Source organism: Gossypium hirsutum, chromosome A01, assembly GCF_007990345.1.
Source record: "Gossypium hirsutum isolate 1008001.06 chromosome A01, Gossypium_hirsutum_v2.1, whole genome shotgun sequence".
Classification (NCBI taxonomy): Eukaryota; Viridiplantae; Streptophyta; class Magnoliopsida; order Malvales; family Malvaceae; genus Gossypium; species Gossypium hirsutum.
The window spans coordinates 12052462-12069843 of NC_053424.1; the positions used below are offsets into that span (position 1 = coordinate 12052462).

The window sequence follows — 17382 nt, forward strand, 5'->3', positions numbered from 1 at the left end:
TCAACATATGAAATTACAAAGCTACGTAAAGTAAACAAATAGCTTGAAAAGATGACAAACATTTATTTAAATTATAAAAAATAAAGTAAAACGTTTAATTTGTAGTTACGTTTTGTTTCCTTGCTAGAGAAAATTTAAGAAAAGTGACCTGAAAAATCTTCCAATGCAGTTAAAAACAAAATCTTGAACTGCTAATAAAGTTTTTTTAGCCCTACAAAAAACTGTCATGTATGTTAATTTTTTTTTATTTTTTCAAATATAATATAAAAACATGTTGGATTTTCAAGTTAAAAAACTATACTGACAGTAGATACTAATCCATACATACATATACATTTATATATATATATATAGATATATATATGATGGGTATGCTCACCTAAGCATCGCTGCTGCGACTCGCTTGAGTGATTCATATGCCTTAAGCAGGTCAGACTCTGAATGGGCGGCTGAAACGAACAGTCTAATTCCGACATGAAGGGGGCATTTATCGAGAGTTGATCTTTTTAAAGCCACTACAAAAATGGATTCTTGTTTCAAGGCCTGTAAAATGTATATGTTTTCAATTATACATATCCACTTTTCCATGTTACCTGGACTCGAATGTCAGTCACATTTTGATACATGTCTGAATTATATGTTGTCTCATCTTTTTTATTTTTCTTGAAATATCTATTACTGAGACATTTGAGTTAGAATATGGAAATATGACCCTCCATAGATCTTCCAAATGTATGAAAAAAGTTGAACATATCCATGTTGGAAACAGACCCATATCCGCAACTCGAGTCAGAGTAGCATAGACTTGTAATACTTGGATTCAGCATAGACTTGTATTACTTGGATTCAGATGTGTTAGATACAAGTATGTTCCCGATACAGGTATATTGAATTTTTCCTATGTGCTTATGTCTTCGGAAAGTCAAGTCATTACATATCTAGAAATGTGTCGGATAAAGGTATTTTAAGAAAATGAAGAGTTAAAGCAACAATGATTTTTAAGTTGTATATATATTTAAAAAATCATATCTGCATACTCATGTTCGAATATCAAATATTTCTAAGAAAAATAGAGATTCAGCATAATATAACTCGGCACTACTAATAAGAAGGAAACATGAGAATGGTGTACTTACACGATGGGCAATGTCTTCGAGGAGCTGGATGTCACTCTTCACCGAACCAGTTGATTTTTCAAGCACAAGGAAAATTGGTGATTCTGGATTACTTGCTATTGAAAGCACCCGGATATCGGAGAGTCCTGTGTTTTCACAAGAAGTTCAGAACCGGAAGTGATTAGATCAATTACACGATAACCACCTAACAAAGATCGCACTACAAAATACACCAACGTGCTTTTTGATCCGATGTTAGCATATTGCAGAGATTAATCAGAAAAAAATATAAATTCCTATCACAAGTTCAGAACCGGAAATTGTTTGGTCAAGTATACAAAGATCATCAAAAAATTATCTGCATTTTTATCTACTAAAAAACAAGGGCTTGCACTAAAAGATACACCGATGTGCTTAGTTACAAGATGTTAGCATGTTACAGAGGTTAATGACATATCGACTTCTATTTTAGAACCAGAAAAGGTTTTGTCAATCATAAACATTGTCTTTTATCTCCTATGTACTACCGACCAATGTAACAGACGAGTTGAAACCAGAGGACAAGAGCATCATCACAGAAACAAAGGAAATCCTTAAAACCATACAAGAAAGAAAATATTAAGCTCGAAACCAACCTTTTGCATAAAATGGCAATGTTTTCCTTCAGCTTTGATGTCAGGTCAGGATTTTGCTCTAGGATGTCAATAGCAGTAATTGCGTAAAGATGCGGAGAAGACGTAGCCAGAACTGCTCAACCGCTGCCACCAATCATAGAATTACCATTAGCATTTTACAAGTGCATTAGGAGTCTATCCAGGGTGGTTGGTATCATACAAACATAAACAAATAAATATATATATGAAGAACATTTGAAAAATACTCATATAAAAGATGGTATGCCTAAACACAGCCATATACACGTACCAATACCAGAACAGAAAAGGTAAATCCACTGGTATAGTCCTGACTATTTTGAGTCTATCTATTATAAATAATGTTTATGACGAGTAAAACTAGGTAGAGCTTCCAATATTCAACACTAAAAGGTCCAAAGACTACATAATTGATGATTAATGACTCGAGCACTTCCAGTGAGAATCCTCCTTCTGTTGCCAATGCATGTCCCATGGCAGCAGTAACAATGTCTATCTTCTCTATCTGCAGTACGTTCAACTGTTAGTGACCAACAAAACCAAAGCAACTATAAAAAAGTAACTTAAACAAATTATAAACACACCGGAACCCCGCAGTATTCAGTGAGACCCCTTCCAGTACGACCAAGTACACCTAATGAGTTGGTCTCATCCAATAAGACACGGAAGCGATACTTCTCTTTCAACTTGATGATCTTGTCCAAAGGAGCTATTTGACCCGAATTCTACATATTTAACCAACAAAAAGTTAGATATGGTGAAACTACAATTAGGAAAATCAGTAAGAACGAACCAATACAAGGTATCATCAACTTTGAACCATTGGACGACCTTGTTAGAAGATGGCCTTCCATGCAGCTCATGCAGCAAGGAGCACCACATGTAGTCGAGCCAAGCTTGCAGCAGCTGAAACTTACTGTTGTTGTCCAAATGCAACTTGTTTTGTTACTTCAAGTTCATATTTTGTAACTTAGTTTGATTTGAACTTAGTTGGTAAAGAATTTGATGTAATTAGGTAGTGATTGAGCTAATAAATCAGCTTTGTTCTTATGTACAAGTTATTTTACCAAGTTTCCATGTAACTAGTGGCATTAGGTAAGCATTAGATGAAATTTGCTTTGTTTTTTGTTCAGTCATTGACTGATATATGTAATGGCAATATGCCAATGTTCTTAATGAAAAATTATCATCTTTCATTCATATGCTCCACCATTTTCTCTTGTCTTTCAATTCCGTTCTTGTTCTCAAGCAAATTTCTACTTTTGTTTCCTCACCAAGTTTCGAGGCTTGTTGCACAAGCTTTCAACTCTGCTTGTTTAACCTTGTTCCAAACACCAACAATTGGTATCTAGAGCTTTTATCTTAAAGGACCTGCTGTGGTTGAACCTTAAATCGACTGGCTTCTTCAGCATTTTCTCCAGCTGCACCACCAGTTTTTAATAGTGAAGGGTTACACATATGGGTAGTCAAGATGAGGACTTACCTACAAGCCTTTGATCTGTGGGAAGTTGTGAACACTGATGCTGAGCCAGCTCCACTCAGAGCCAATCCCACAGTGGCTCAAATCAGGCAACACGCAGATGAGAGGACTAAGAGGCATAAAGCCATGTCTTGTATTCAAGAATTATGACTTGTGAGACTCCAAAATAAGCTTGGAATAAGCTTAAGGAGGAGTTCCAAGGCATAGAGAGGACATGGCAACAGCAGTTCCTAAACTTGAGAAGAGACTTTGAAAATTTAAAGATGAATGAAGAAGAAACAGTGAAGTAGTACTCGGATAGAATTATGGTTGTGGTTAATAGCATAAGGTTGCTAGGAGAACAATTCAGTGAGGCAAGGATTGTGGAGAAGGTGCTCTCAACATTGCCTGAAAGATATGAAGCAAAAATCTCATCCCTTGAAGATTCGAGAGATCTTGCAACCATCTCCTTAACTGAGCTCATCAATGCTCTTTATGCTCAGGAGCAAAGGAGAGCCAGCAGGATGGAGGAGCATCAAGAAGGTGCTTTTCAAGCTAAGGCTAAGGCTGCCTCGAGCACCACTGCCCACAAAGGCAAGAAGAATTGGAAAAATAGGCCTAAGCCTAATGTTGCAAAAAAAGGAGACCAACCTTGCAGGCACTGCAAATGACCAGGTCATCCTGAAGATAGATGTTGGTTCAGACCAGATGAACTATGTCAACATTGCAAGAAAAAGGGGCATGTTGAAAGGGTCTGCAAGAATAAAGGCAGGCCTAGGCAAAATCAAGCACAACAGAAGAATGTTGAAGCTCAAGTAGCTGAAGACAGTAGTGACCATGAGGAGCAGGTCTTTGCTGTGTCATGCTCAGCTGGTCAGAAGAAATGCTCGAAAGGATGGCTATTGGACAGTGGTTGCACTAACCACATGTTACCAGATGCAACCATTTTCAAGACCTTGGTTAGAAGTTGCAAAACCAAAGTAAAAATTAGTAATGGGCAGTTTATCAAGGCTGAAGGAAAAGGGGATGTGTTGATATGCACTCCCGCAGGTGGCAAGGTTATCACAAATGTGTTGTTGGTACCTGAGATTGATAGGAACCTTCTCAGCATTGCTCAACTACTTAAAAAAGGCTACTCAGTTGTGTTTAAGGGCCAGGAGTGCCAAATTACTAATCCAAATGGATCAAGCTTCATGACAGTTACTATGACTGATAAATGCTTTGAAGTCAACTGGCCAAGTGACTCACACTCAGCCTGTGTTGCTTCTACTGAAGAATCCAAGCTTTGGCATCAAAGGCTTGGTCATGCCAACTTCAGATCGATGACTCAGATGATAAATGAGGAACTGGTTGAAAACTTCACCAATTCTGTTGAGAAAGATGAGGTTTGCGAAGTCTGTCAACTTGGAAAACAGTCAAGATTGCCATTTCCTACCAATAAAGCCTGGAGAGCCACAGAGAGATTGCAGCTGATACACTCTGATGTATGTGGTCCTATGAAATTAGAATCACTGAATGGAGTAAGTATTTCATTCTCTTTATTGATGATCATACCAGATATTGCTGGATTTTCTTTTTGAAGCACAAGTCAGAGGCAACTCAAGTGTTTTTGAAGTTTACAGTAGCAGTTGAAACTAAAGCAGGCTGTAAGCTCAAGACCATTAGGTCAGATAATGGAGCTGAGTATACCTCAGCTCAGTTCCAAGCTCTATGCAATGATGCTGGCATCAAACATCAACTCACCAATGTTTATACACCTCAGCAGAATGGGGTCAGTAAAAGGAAAAACAGAAGTCTTATGGATATGGTCAGGTGCTTGCTATTTCAGAAGAATTTGCCTAAGACCATGTGGGCTGAAGCAGTTAACACTGTTGTTTACATTCAGAATAGGCTTCCAACAAAAGCACTAGCTCACAAAACACCATTCGAGGCTTGGTTTGGATTCAAGCCATATTTGGCTCATTTAAAAGTCTTTGGCTGCCTGTGTTATGCTCATACACCAGCTGTGAAGAGGGATAAGCTGTCCAAAAAGGCTCAGCCTGGCATCTTGGTAGGATACAGCATGGTCAAGAAGGGTTATAGGATTTTAGATCCTTTAACAAACAAGATCTAAGTGAGCAGAGATGTGTCTTTGATGAAAAGGCATGTTAGAACTGAGAAAAAAATCAGCCAGAGGCTATTTCTGAAGAATTCATAGCAGGTCAGCTTGAACCTGATCAAAATGGTCCTGAAATGGACATTGATGATGAACCAGTCAGGGGTACAAGGATTTTGGCTGAGATTTATGAGAGGGCTCATGTTGCACAAGAAGAACCAAGTTGTTTTAAAGATGCTGAAGCACATGAAGGCTAGAAACAGGCAATGGTTGATGAGATTGCCATGATTGAAAAGAACCAGACACGGGAATTGGTTAAAAGACCAGCCAACAGAAAGGTCATTAGAGTGAAATGGGTCTATCGAGCTAAGCAGAATGTTGACGGAAGTTTGAACAAATTGAAGGCTAGGTTGGTTGTTAAAGGTTTCAGTCAGAAATATGGCCTGGATTACATGGAGACATTTGCACCAGTGGCCAGCTAGACACCATAAGGCTGCTAGTTGCCTTAGCAGCACAGATGCAATGAAAGATCCATCAATGCAATGAAAGATCCATCAGCTTGATGTGAAATCTTCTTTTCTAAACGGTTTCCTTGAAAAAGAGATATACATTGACTAGCCACAAGGTTTTGAAGTAGCTGGTAAGGAACATAAGGTGTACAGACTCAAGAAAGCCATGTATGGCTTAAAATAGGCACCAAGGGCCTGGGATAGTAAGATCGACAACTACTTAGTGAGTTTGGGGTTTGAAAGGAGCTCTAGTGAGCCAACATTGTATGTCAAGAAGGAACAAGCAGTAACACAGCTCATTGTGTCCCTGTATGTTGATGATCTTTTGGTTACAGGAGAAGACCAAACAATGTTGGCTGATTTCAAAGTCAAAATGATGAACATGTTTGAAATGTCTGATCTGGGGCAGATGACTTACTTTCTTGGAATGGAGATACTGTAAACTCAAAGTAGAATCTTCTTGGGACAAAAGACATTTGCTGCAAAGATCCTAAGCAAGTTTTCTATGGAGAATTGCAAGCCAACAAGCATACCTATGGTTGTTGGAATGAAGTTGTCAAGCCAAGGGGATTATGAACAGGTTGATGAATCTGTCTATAGGAGTTTAGTTGGCTGCTTATTGTATTTGACAGCAACCAGACCAGATATCATGTTTGTTCTGAGTGTGCTATCGAGATCCATGCATTGCTGCAACAAGCAGCATCTTCAAGTAGCAAAAAGAGTGCTCAGGTACATCAAAGGCACATTGAGCTATGGATTACAGTTTAGCAAAACTGAAGACCTGAAGTTGATAGGGTACACTGACAGTGACTGGGCTGGTTCAAAGGATGACATGAAGAGTACCTCTGGTTATGCATTTACACTTGGTTCAGCAATGTTTTGCTGGAGTTCAAAGAAGCAATCGCTAGTAGCTTAGTCAACAGTAGAAGCTGAGTATGTTGCAACTGCAAATGCTGTTAATCAAACCATTTGGCTAAGAAAAATCCTAGCTGACTTGAACTTGTATCAAAGGGAATCAACATAGATCTTTTGTGACAAAAAGTCTGCTGTTGTAATTGCAAAAAACCCCGTCTTCCTTGGTAGAACTAAGCACTTTAGCATCAAGCTACATGTAGTAAGGGAGATGGAACAAACTCGAGAGGTGGAACTGATTCATTGCAATTCTGAAGAACAAATTGTTGATATCTTTACAAAGGCCCTTAATGTAACCAGGTTCAGTAAACTAAGAAAACAGCTAGGAGTTAGCAGCATGGAGACCAAGGAGGAGTGTTAGAAGATGACTTTCCATGCAACTCATGTAGCCAGGAGCACCACATGCAGTAGAGCCAAGCTTGCAGCAACTGAAACTTACTGTTGTTGTCCAAATACAACTTGTTTTGTTACTTCAAGTTCATGTTTTGTAACTTAGTTTGATTTGAAATTAGTTGGTAAAGAATTTGATGTAATTAGGTAGTGATTGAGCTGATAAATCACTTTGTTCTTATGTACAAGTTATTTTACCAAGTTTCCATGTAACTAGTGGTATTAGGTAAGCATTAGGTGAAATTTGCTTTGTTTTTTGTTCAGTCATTGACTGATATATGTAATGGCAATATGCCAATGTTCTTTCTTAATGAAAAATTATCATCTTTCATTCATATGCTCCACCATTTTCTCTTGTCTTTCAATTCTGTTCTTGTTCTCAAGCAAATTTCTACTTTTGTTTCCTCACCAAGTTTCGAAGCCTGTTGCACAAGCTTTCAACTCTGCTTGTTTAACCTTGTTCCAAACACCAACAGACCTCACAGTTTTTTACTCAAAAGGACTCTCCTACATTTTTTCCAAGTTTCCTCATATGTACCACTATTTTACAAACACGCAGTCGGGTAAAAACAAATAGTAAACAATTAAAAAATTTAAATTAAGAATGATTCCCTAAAACTAAAGAATGATATTTTCTTTTTGGTAAGTATGTAATTCTAAGCAATTTCATTGAGTAAAAATATATATTCTATTCGCATCACTACTAATGTATTATAGCACTCACTCATCCTATTTTGTTCTGATTTTGATGTATTAACAAAAGATGAGCATGGTTTAGATGAGAATGTCGTAATAGATCATAATTATGCAAGGAAGAATATGTCTGAAATGAATGTACAAAGTCCACTGCATTGACATGCAATGCCACAAGCATGTTTATTTTAGAAACTGGCACCAAACAATTTCTTGTCATACAAATTTTATAAGTAGTCTATTGCAGACACCATAGAAAGACCATTTATAAATAGTTTATTTCTGACACCAAACAAGTTCTTGTCAGACAAATTTATAAATAGTCTATTGCTCCGCATTCTTTTCGACAACTTTCTTGGTCAACCTAACAAGAAACCTAGTAATGCTTATGGCTTAACTGCCACTCACCACCTTCATGCATATCTTTTTGAAGGCGGCTGTAAAGGCTCTACTTGACAAATAATGGAGAATTTGCTTCGTTTTTGCAATGTAAAAGACAGTGAACAAGAAAGTTATGGCTCATGAGCAGTAATTCAAGGCAACAACTGTATTTATTAGGCGCCAAATCCTAGAAACACGACTATTTATGTACGACATGGGCACACTTAAGGATACAATCATTGAAGGTTGTGAGAACTTGACATAACATACGTGATACACAAATTCAACCACAACGTAGCGCCGTAATTTCTTAGCCCACTTGTGCTATAATTTTCTCAAGAGTTCTTTCTAGAGATTCCATATCATTGTGCTTGAAATAAACAATGGTACTTCTAGAAAGGTAGCGGCCATTTTGTATTCCCCAATGGACTCCCTTATCCCTGGATAACCAAAAACAAAAAATAAAATAAAAAAAACATGTAACTAATAAACAAGATACAAATCTACGCCTTAAATATTCTAAAATTGTAATATTAAAAGAAGAGGTACAGATTTATGCTAAGAAAGGTGCAATAAAGCAAGACAATTTAAAAAGCAATTTGGGCCCCTAAACACCCTTCAAAATTCAGCAGCTCTATTCTGACAAAATACACACAAAGGACAATAAACCCAATCTTCATATGGTTTCCTCCAAGCATACAAGAATGCATTCTACGGTAAATAATTTTATGAATTTGCTTAACAATTCTAAACCATGCATCACATTAATCAGTTTAGCTTTTAAAATATTGTAGAGGTGGGCCTCACGTACCAGGAGGCCCATTACTGAATATATCACAATCTGACTTGTAAATAACATTTACTAGTAAGATGACCAAATTGTTAAGTTTAGTTTTTAATATATTGTAGAGGTGGGGCCTCACGTATCAAGAGGCCCATTGCAGAATATATTACAATTTGGCCTGTGAATAACATCTACTAGTAAGATGATCTAACAATTCTAAACCATGCATCACATTAATAAATTTAGTTTTTAAAATATTGTCGAGGTGGGGCCTCACGTATCAGGAGGCCTATTGCAGAATATATTACAATCTGGCCTATGAATAACATCTACTAGTAAGATGATCTAACTGTTAATTCGATAAAAGAAAAAGCTCCACAAAATACAAAAAGCAGGGGGAATCTAATTTTCATTCTTGGGAATTTCAAGTGCATCATGCAATAAAAAAATAAGAACAAAAGACAGAGTAAAAACAAAAAAATTCATAAGTTATCCATACCATAGCTTACAATGTCAAATCCAGGATAATAGCTGTAACACCCCTTAACCCCTATTTGTCGTCGGAACAGGGTTACAGAGCATTACCAGATATTTCAGATTAATTACAAACAAACATTTAATAATATAACACACATATCATGATTTAATCAAAATGTCCCTTTATTGGGCCCTCAAGGTCTAAATCTTGTGTCAGAAACAAATCGAGACTTAATCGAAAACTCAGAGAATTTTTCGCAAAATTATAATTTTTTTCCTAGATACAAGGCACACACACCCGTGTGGTCAAGGGACACACCCGTGTGACCCTATGACATACCCGTGCTTCAGGCCGTGTCCTAACCTATATGCTCTTTGACTTACCTCACAAGGCCAAGCCACACACCCGTGTGTTAAGCCGTGTGGTCAATTTATTTTTCAAAAATTAAGTGCAGTTTTCACACGACCAAGACATGTGCCCATGTACTAGGCTGTGTCCCTCACACGGCTGAGACACAAGCTCGTGTCTCTGCCCATGTGGAGATTCCTTGGCATCCTATTTTAAATCTTTAAATTGTAGAGGACACACGGCTTATCCATACGCCCATGTACAAGCCGTGTGGACTCAAAATGAGCCTTTAACATCAAATATACTAACCTTGCAAACTTTAAACCGCCGGTAATACAAAAACCAATCATTCAACCAATTCAAAACACATTCAGATACCTTTAATACATGCCAAATTCATCAATCTAAAGACCTAATTAATATAATAACATAAATATTTTACATATATTAATCAAATCAACTCAATTAAAACTCATTCAAACCAAATTTTTAGTTTCATACAAATTTACCACTAAAACTTGTCATTTGATAACTTTAACATTTATATATATTTAACCATTATCATATTATAACATCATTTACAAGCATTTCCCAAAATGACAAATACAACATCCTAGGTACATGTAATTTACCAAAAAAGAATGTACTTCACCACTTTGAGCTCGGGATTGGCCTTGGATGTTGATTCCATAATTTGTCTTTAATCTAACCTGCGCACGGAAACAAATCGTACACTGAGTATAAAACTCAATGGTATTTCTATAATCCGAATACCTTAAATATAAAACTTATAACATTTATATATATATATAATCACACATAATAAAGATCAGTCAAGTAATATTTAATTTCATAACATATCATTCTCAACACTTTCAATTCTTATCTCTTGATATATCAGTCTCATAATTGCTATTCAAATAGACTTTTCTCAATAAAATTCACATATCAATTTGCAATAACAATATTCTTTTCATGACTTTTAGTCCATGTATTACAATTGTACAATCCAAATCAATATCCAATTTCAAATCCACATTTATTGTCATTCAATATCAATCTTATTGCCAATTTATTTATTTACCCCTATTAACAAGACTCGGACTTTGGCGGATACACGGATCCGACCAAAACACACCAGTATGGCACCCAGTTCCTCATTGGATAATTCGAAGTAATATAGTGACACCTAGTGTCTCATCGGCCATGCTGAAGTAAGTTGGTATCTAGTACCTCATCGAATTTATCCGAAGTAATAATATGACACTCAGTGTCTCATCGACTCGTGGTCGAAGTATTCTTGAACTCGTCCAATCTTATGGCATGTCAACTATATCTGACTCAGCCCAATACAATTAATAGGGTTTAATTCCATAATTAAAAGACAATCAATATCCAATATACACATTTCATATTAATCACAAATTCACATTCATTCCATTCAATCTCATAATGCTATTTACTTACCTTATTCACTTACCATAGTCATTAAATTAAAATACAACAAATAATAATTGCTAGATTCGGATTATAGAAATACAAAAAGTAATTTTTGAGCTAATCCTCGTTGACTTTGTCTTTTCCTTTCCTAGTAGAGGTCTCTGGCTCAACGCTTACTACGAAATTAAAATAATTGAAAATCATAACATTGAATATTTCAATTTATACACAACTTTTGCCTAAATTCCAATTTAGTCCTTAAATTAAACTAACTCTTTTTCGTACAAAACTAATTTCATATCTCAATTCAACTTCCATTTTAATCTAATTTCAACTCCTTAATTTCACCATAAAACCCTAATTTTGAAATTCTCTCAATTTAGTCCCTACCACTCAAAAATTATAATTTAACTTACAATTCAATTCATTTCTATATTCTAACTTGGAGTTCTATCAATTTAATCCCTAATTCTTCAATTTAATCAACATGAACAAATTCTAAAAATTCACTAACTTTCAAATTTTGAATTTAAATCAAGTAGTATTTTGTTCTAAGATTCCAAAAAACATCAAAATTTCAAGAAAATAGGCTAAATTGACTTACCAATTTGAATTTGAATCCTTAGAACCCTAATTTCCCTTTTCTTTTTCTTTTTCTTTCTATTTCTCTTTTCTTTCTCTCTTTTTTGTTTCAGCCCTCTATTTCTTTTTGATTTTTTTGTTTCATTTATTTTATTTATTTTAATATAATATAATAATATAATAATGATGCGGTCGTTGAGAGCACCAAAAATATCCTATTCCCTGTAAAATAATAAAAATAACAATAAAGGGGAAGTAGGGTCGAATCCTCAGGGACTGGATTGTACGAATGCTCGTTTCTTGAAATCTTGGACAATTTCTTGGCCAAGAAACTTGCGTTCCTGAAAAAATAAAAAATAAAACAGAATTAAGAATTTCGATTTGGAAAAATAAAAATAGTATTTAAATTAAATTGAAATTGGAAAATTAAATAAATGACGGAAATTGAGATGGAGAATATATAAAAATAATAAAGAGAGTTAAAGGAAAAGAAATTCTTATTGGTAGATTCCAGCCTCCAGTTGTCTCATTCCGGCTTGGGTTCAATCCTCGGCTTTTAAATAACCCTTCTCAACTCAAGTAAGCCAGTTATAGTGGAAGAGGACGCCTACGACCACCAGCTCCAAAGATTAGAATTACGATTTTTAGGGAACCTGACTCTAGCCAGTAATATATGCTAGATCAACGCTTCTCAATGGCGAATCCCATGCCATTTTGTCTCTTTGGCTCGCCAACCTCTGACGCAGTAAGTTAACGAACCGACTATGCAATCCTTCCAAAACATACAAAGCGGTCGCCTTTGCATATGCTGAAAAGCTTACTTTTTAAGGGCCATGGACGGAAGCGTCAGCCAGTAGTGCGGAGAAACGATGAATACTTGACGAGAAGGCTAAGTACGAATTCTAGGCCTCAAGAACCTTTTTTGGGAAATATTGACAACTTTCGGTTAGATAGGTTTTAGTGGCTCATGATAATGGTGGAAAAGAAAATAAATATAAAAATAGAAAAGGGAATTTTATTGAAAGAAAATATGAAGAAACAAAAGCCTAGACTTTCAGGGGGAGAGTGTTTACAGAAAAAGATTAACACGCAATAGAGTCACTTCACCCCTATTTATAGTGCTAGGGAGATAGTCTAATTTAACTTAAATTCTAAAAAGATAAATACAATTAATTAAAGATAAATAAAGATAATAAAAATAAAATCCTAAAATTAAATAATCCTAATAATTATCTTAATATTAATTATCCTAATAAAATGGAGTCTTATAAAATAAAATCTCTTCTTTTTGTGTTTTTAGTCCTTGTGTCTTCTATGCTTGCACTTTTGGCACAATCTTTTTTCTGCGTCGCATATGAGCCCATTGTGTCTCCAAATTCGCACTTTTGTCCCTTAATTTTGCTTTTGCCTCCAAATCAGTCCCTAATCGATAAAAAGACATAAATAGCTCAAATTAGTAGGATCAAGCCCAGAATAAACACATGATTAATACATAAAAATACGTTATTCTAGAGCATTATCAAATAATATATTATTTTAATATTTACTTACATTATAAGTAAATATATAATAATTACTAATATATGTATATAATTATTCCACATGTATTTCACTATTACCATACATTTGGCACTTATGGCTTAATTACTAATTTCGTCCCTTAAATTTTCTCCATTCTATAATTAAACTTTCACCCTTTATTCAATTTAGTCCTTACACTAATTATCCTCAATTCAAACTAATTCACCTAGCCAAAACCTAATTAACCACACAACTAACTTCGTAAATATTTTTAATAAATATTTACGAATCTGTTTTACGAAAACGGAGACCCAAAAATACACTTTCTGATTACCTGTAAATTTCAAGTCATTACAATAGCCATATATGTATCCATTTAAGGTAATGACATTTTTCACTTACACAACAATTATGCCGTCCTTTTTACAAAAACATGGGATTGCACTGAACAAGGTGGAAAGCCCATAAGAATAGAGGATAGAATCATGTGTTCCCAAAAACTTTGTTATTCTGTACTCACAATCAAGGTGGACATCTGAATAAGAGAAGGTTGTCACAATCTATATCTTGTTCTTATTGAAGATTTAGAAAGAGAGTTCAAAAACACGCCATTCAAAATTGTATAGGTATTGATGCTTACCAATTGTGCCATAAAATCCACAAGGACCACAAGAACTAACACCATATTCTCCAACGTAAAATTACATGATTCTTGGTAAACACATTTTTTTTTCATGGCCAAAAGAAACAAAACCTTAAGAACTAGTCATTATAACTTACCCAAAATTTTGAAAACATGTTTCTCCTTTGCGAAACTACCTTTTAATATTACTTAATAGCCTACATAAACATCTTTTTGATAAGGTAAATGGAAAAAAAGTGTATGTTTCAAGGAATACTTAGAAAGGATTATAATCATGCTATCTTGATATATGGGTTATTTATTCTCTCTTCCTGTCGACCAAATGGTAGAATAAATTAATAATTGCAATGAAATCCTTACAAGTAACTTATCATGCCCCACAAATCTGAGATAATTTGCAGAAGCAAAGTTCACAACTTCTTTCCCATTGATTATAGTATGGAGCCCTGCAACACTACATAAAGATGAACTAATAAGCTATGCCACTTCAGAAAAGAATCTACCTTGAGTATTTAAACTACTATAACAAATCATGAGTATTTGCCAAAATTCTATAAAATCTATTGTAAAATCGGTAAATATAACCTAAAGAATAACTAATAATTATGATTCCAAATGAAAAGGAAATTTGAGAAGAGAGTATAAAAGGCTGAAAAAGGAAATGTCACACATTTTTTTGGAAGAAAAAATAAAATAAATATATTTGGTTGAAATGTGTATCTCCCAAATCTTTAAAGCAAAGCTAAGCATATTAAGTCGAACCATATATTTTTTCAAGAGTCCAATAAAATTCATATAAAACTGACAGTTATTCTCACCTTTCCAACACTAGGTGTTCACTCAGCATAACTTACGTGATAGAAGGAATAAGGGATTCTAGGACCCGTTCATCATAGAGCTCATCTATTTCCTACAAACAATGAGGAGACCTTTCCGAATGTTAGGCTAATGCAACATCATCTACATAAAATGAATTATAAGTAAAAGTAAAACACTACAAGGATGAAGAAAGTATATCAATAGTAGAATAACACAAAGTTAACATCTGACACAAATGCACCATATCTAACTTAACATAAAAGTAAAAAAACATATCAATTGTTAAAACTTAAAAAACAGGAAGGACTTGATCCAACATAAGTCATCAAACACTTAAGAAGAAAGTTTCAAGCTCAAACATAAAGCTCAAAGTGTATATGGCTACCCTTATAAAAATCCTTGATGACATGTGTATTCAAACTTGAAACTATTTATTTAATAAAATAGAATTTGTGGAAGACTGAAAAGACAATTTAAACAAGTAAAAAAATTAAACATTGCAATGTATCTATATACATTGCAATGTATCTCTGATTGCATGGACATTGCAATGTATCTATTGTCCACCATGTCCTTGCCCATGTGAGTCACACGGGCTGGGCACACACCCATGCCCTCTGCATGTGTGATTTTAACCTGTAATCAGAGAGTTGCACGGCTTGGACACACGGCCATGTCCCTACCCATGTAACTCACACGGCCTGAGCACACGCCCTTGTACTTACCTATGTGGTCTTAAGTCATAAACAGTGAGTTACACTGCTTGACACATGTCCGTGTCTCATACCTGTGTGAACCCTGCACTATTTTGGTGACACAAGGCCTGGAAACACGCCCGTGTGCTAGCCCGTATGGCCCCAATTTGATGAATAGTGAGTTAACAGCCTGTCACACGCCCGTGTGGCTCACACGGCCTAGCTATAAGCCCATGTGCCTGGCCATGTGGTGTTGACAGCCACCATTTTTCGATGACCAAAACTTGCAAAAACTAAGGTTTCCAATACGCACCTGAGATGATTTCGAAGTAGTAACAATGTAGAGGAGTTTCAAAGCCTAAAATGACCATCCAATAACTCAATCAAACAAATTTATCAACAACAATGCACATTTATTTAATAAAATTGAATTTGTGGAAGACTGTAAAGACAATTTGAACAAGTAAAAAAAATTAAACATTGCAATGTATCTATATACATGTTAAAGTAGGGGTGTTATCGAGCCAAGCACAACTCAAAATTCAAGGATGGGATTTTGGTTTAAAATTGATTTAGTTTTACTTCTAAAGCTCAAGCTTGTTTCAAGATAAAAATCAAACTGCTCAAACTCACTTAAGTAGGCTGGATTAAGCTTGTTTATCTAGAAAAAAATATGTGTGATTCCCAAGATCGGCTTCAAACTCAATTATATATGCTCAAGTTCGAGATAAAATAAAGATTTGTCAGTGCCAATTAAAATAGAAAAAATTGATTAGGCTTGTTAGTTATTCGAGTCAAGCATTAGGATACTCAAATTCAATTAGCTCAATAACTCAAGCTTGAGCTTTACTCAACAATGTCCAAGTTAAATTTGAGTAGTTTACAAACCATACCGAGCAACTTGCAAGTACAAGTGTCTCATTTAGATCCCTATGTTAAAGTAGTAAAAAATAGTTTTTTATTATTGAACTTTTGAGACATAACTTTTAATCAAATGTGGTCGAGAAAGGATTTTGGTTAGAAAAGGTGCCTAATAGTTCTCACCGGCATATTTGCCTAAGTCCTAGGTACAAAATACTTAATAGAAATATAACAGTCATAAATTTCGAGAATTATGACCTGAGCCTATATAAACTTGAAACAATATCTATCCAAGGAAACATTAATTTGAAGTAGAATTGCAATAAAACCTTTGGCCGCTTAGGAGGCTTGTAACTTTTCTAGAAAGCAGACAAAGAATGACAACCAAAAGAACTTGAACGAATAAATGCCCTATAATATAAAAATAAAGTAAAAGATAACGTATACATGTCAAGTATGAATGAGAGAAAAGATTTATGTTGCTTCGACCTGTTTTCTTGAAGCATCCATGTCTGACATGTATCTAGACATGGGTATTGGGAAATGATTCTCAAGGATCTTCCAAATACATAGAGCTCTAGTAACAATTAACATTCTCATGTCAGACACTCATTTGTTTTAATACTCACATTGGAATTCAACATAGAAAAATATAGCATGATGTAAACAAGAGTAAAAGAGTGGTCCGCCTATGTGAACTCCAAACACCATAGCTTGTGCAGAAGGGCATCTAAAGTAAAAGTGATCCAATTTAAAGTGGCATTAACTAAGTTTAATGCAGCTAATTCCATTTTTGTTGATAAGTCCAATACACAAATGGAAAGGATTAGATGATGAACTTTGTTTTCTTCTAAAGCAATGAGAAATCCAACATTAATTCATTTATTTGAAATAAATAAATGACTAAAATACAACAATTACTTCCAACATAATTTGAAAAAATTACCTAAGCTAATTAGAATGAACAAAAAAAAACCAAATAGTTTACTAACATAAATCAACAA

General features: G+C 35.0%; 1 pseudogene; it reads right to left on the reverse strand.

Moving 5' to 3' along the window:
• Positions 1 to 375: 375 nt before the first annotated feature.
• On the reverse strand, positions 376 to 17169 carry LOC107917294 (long chain base biosynthesis protein 1-like; annotated as a pseudogene).
• Positions 17170 to 17382: the final 213 nt, after the last annotated feature.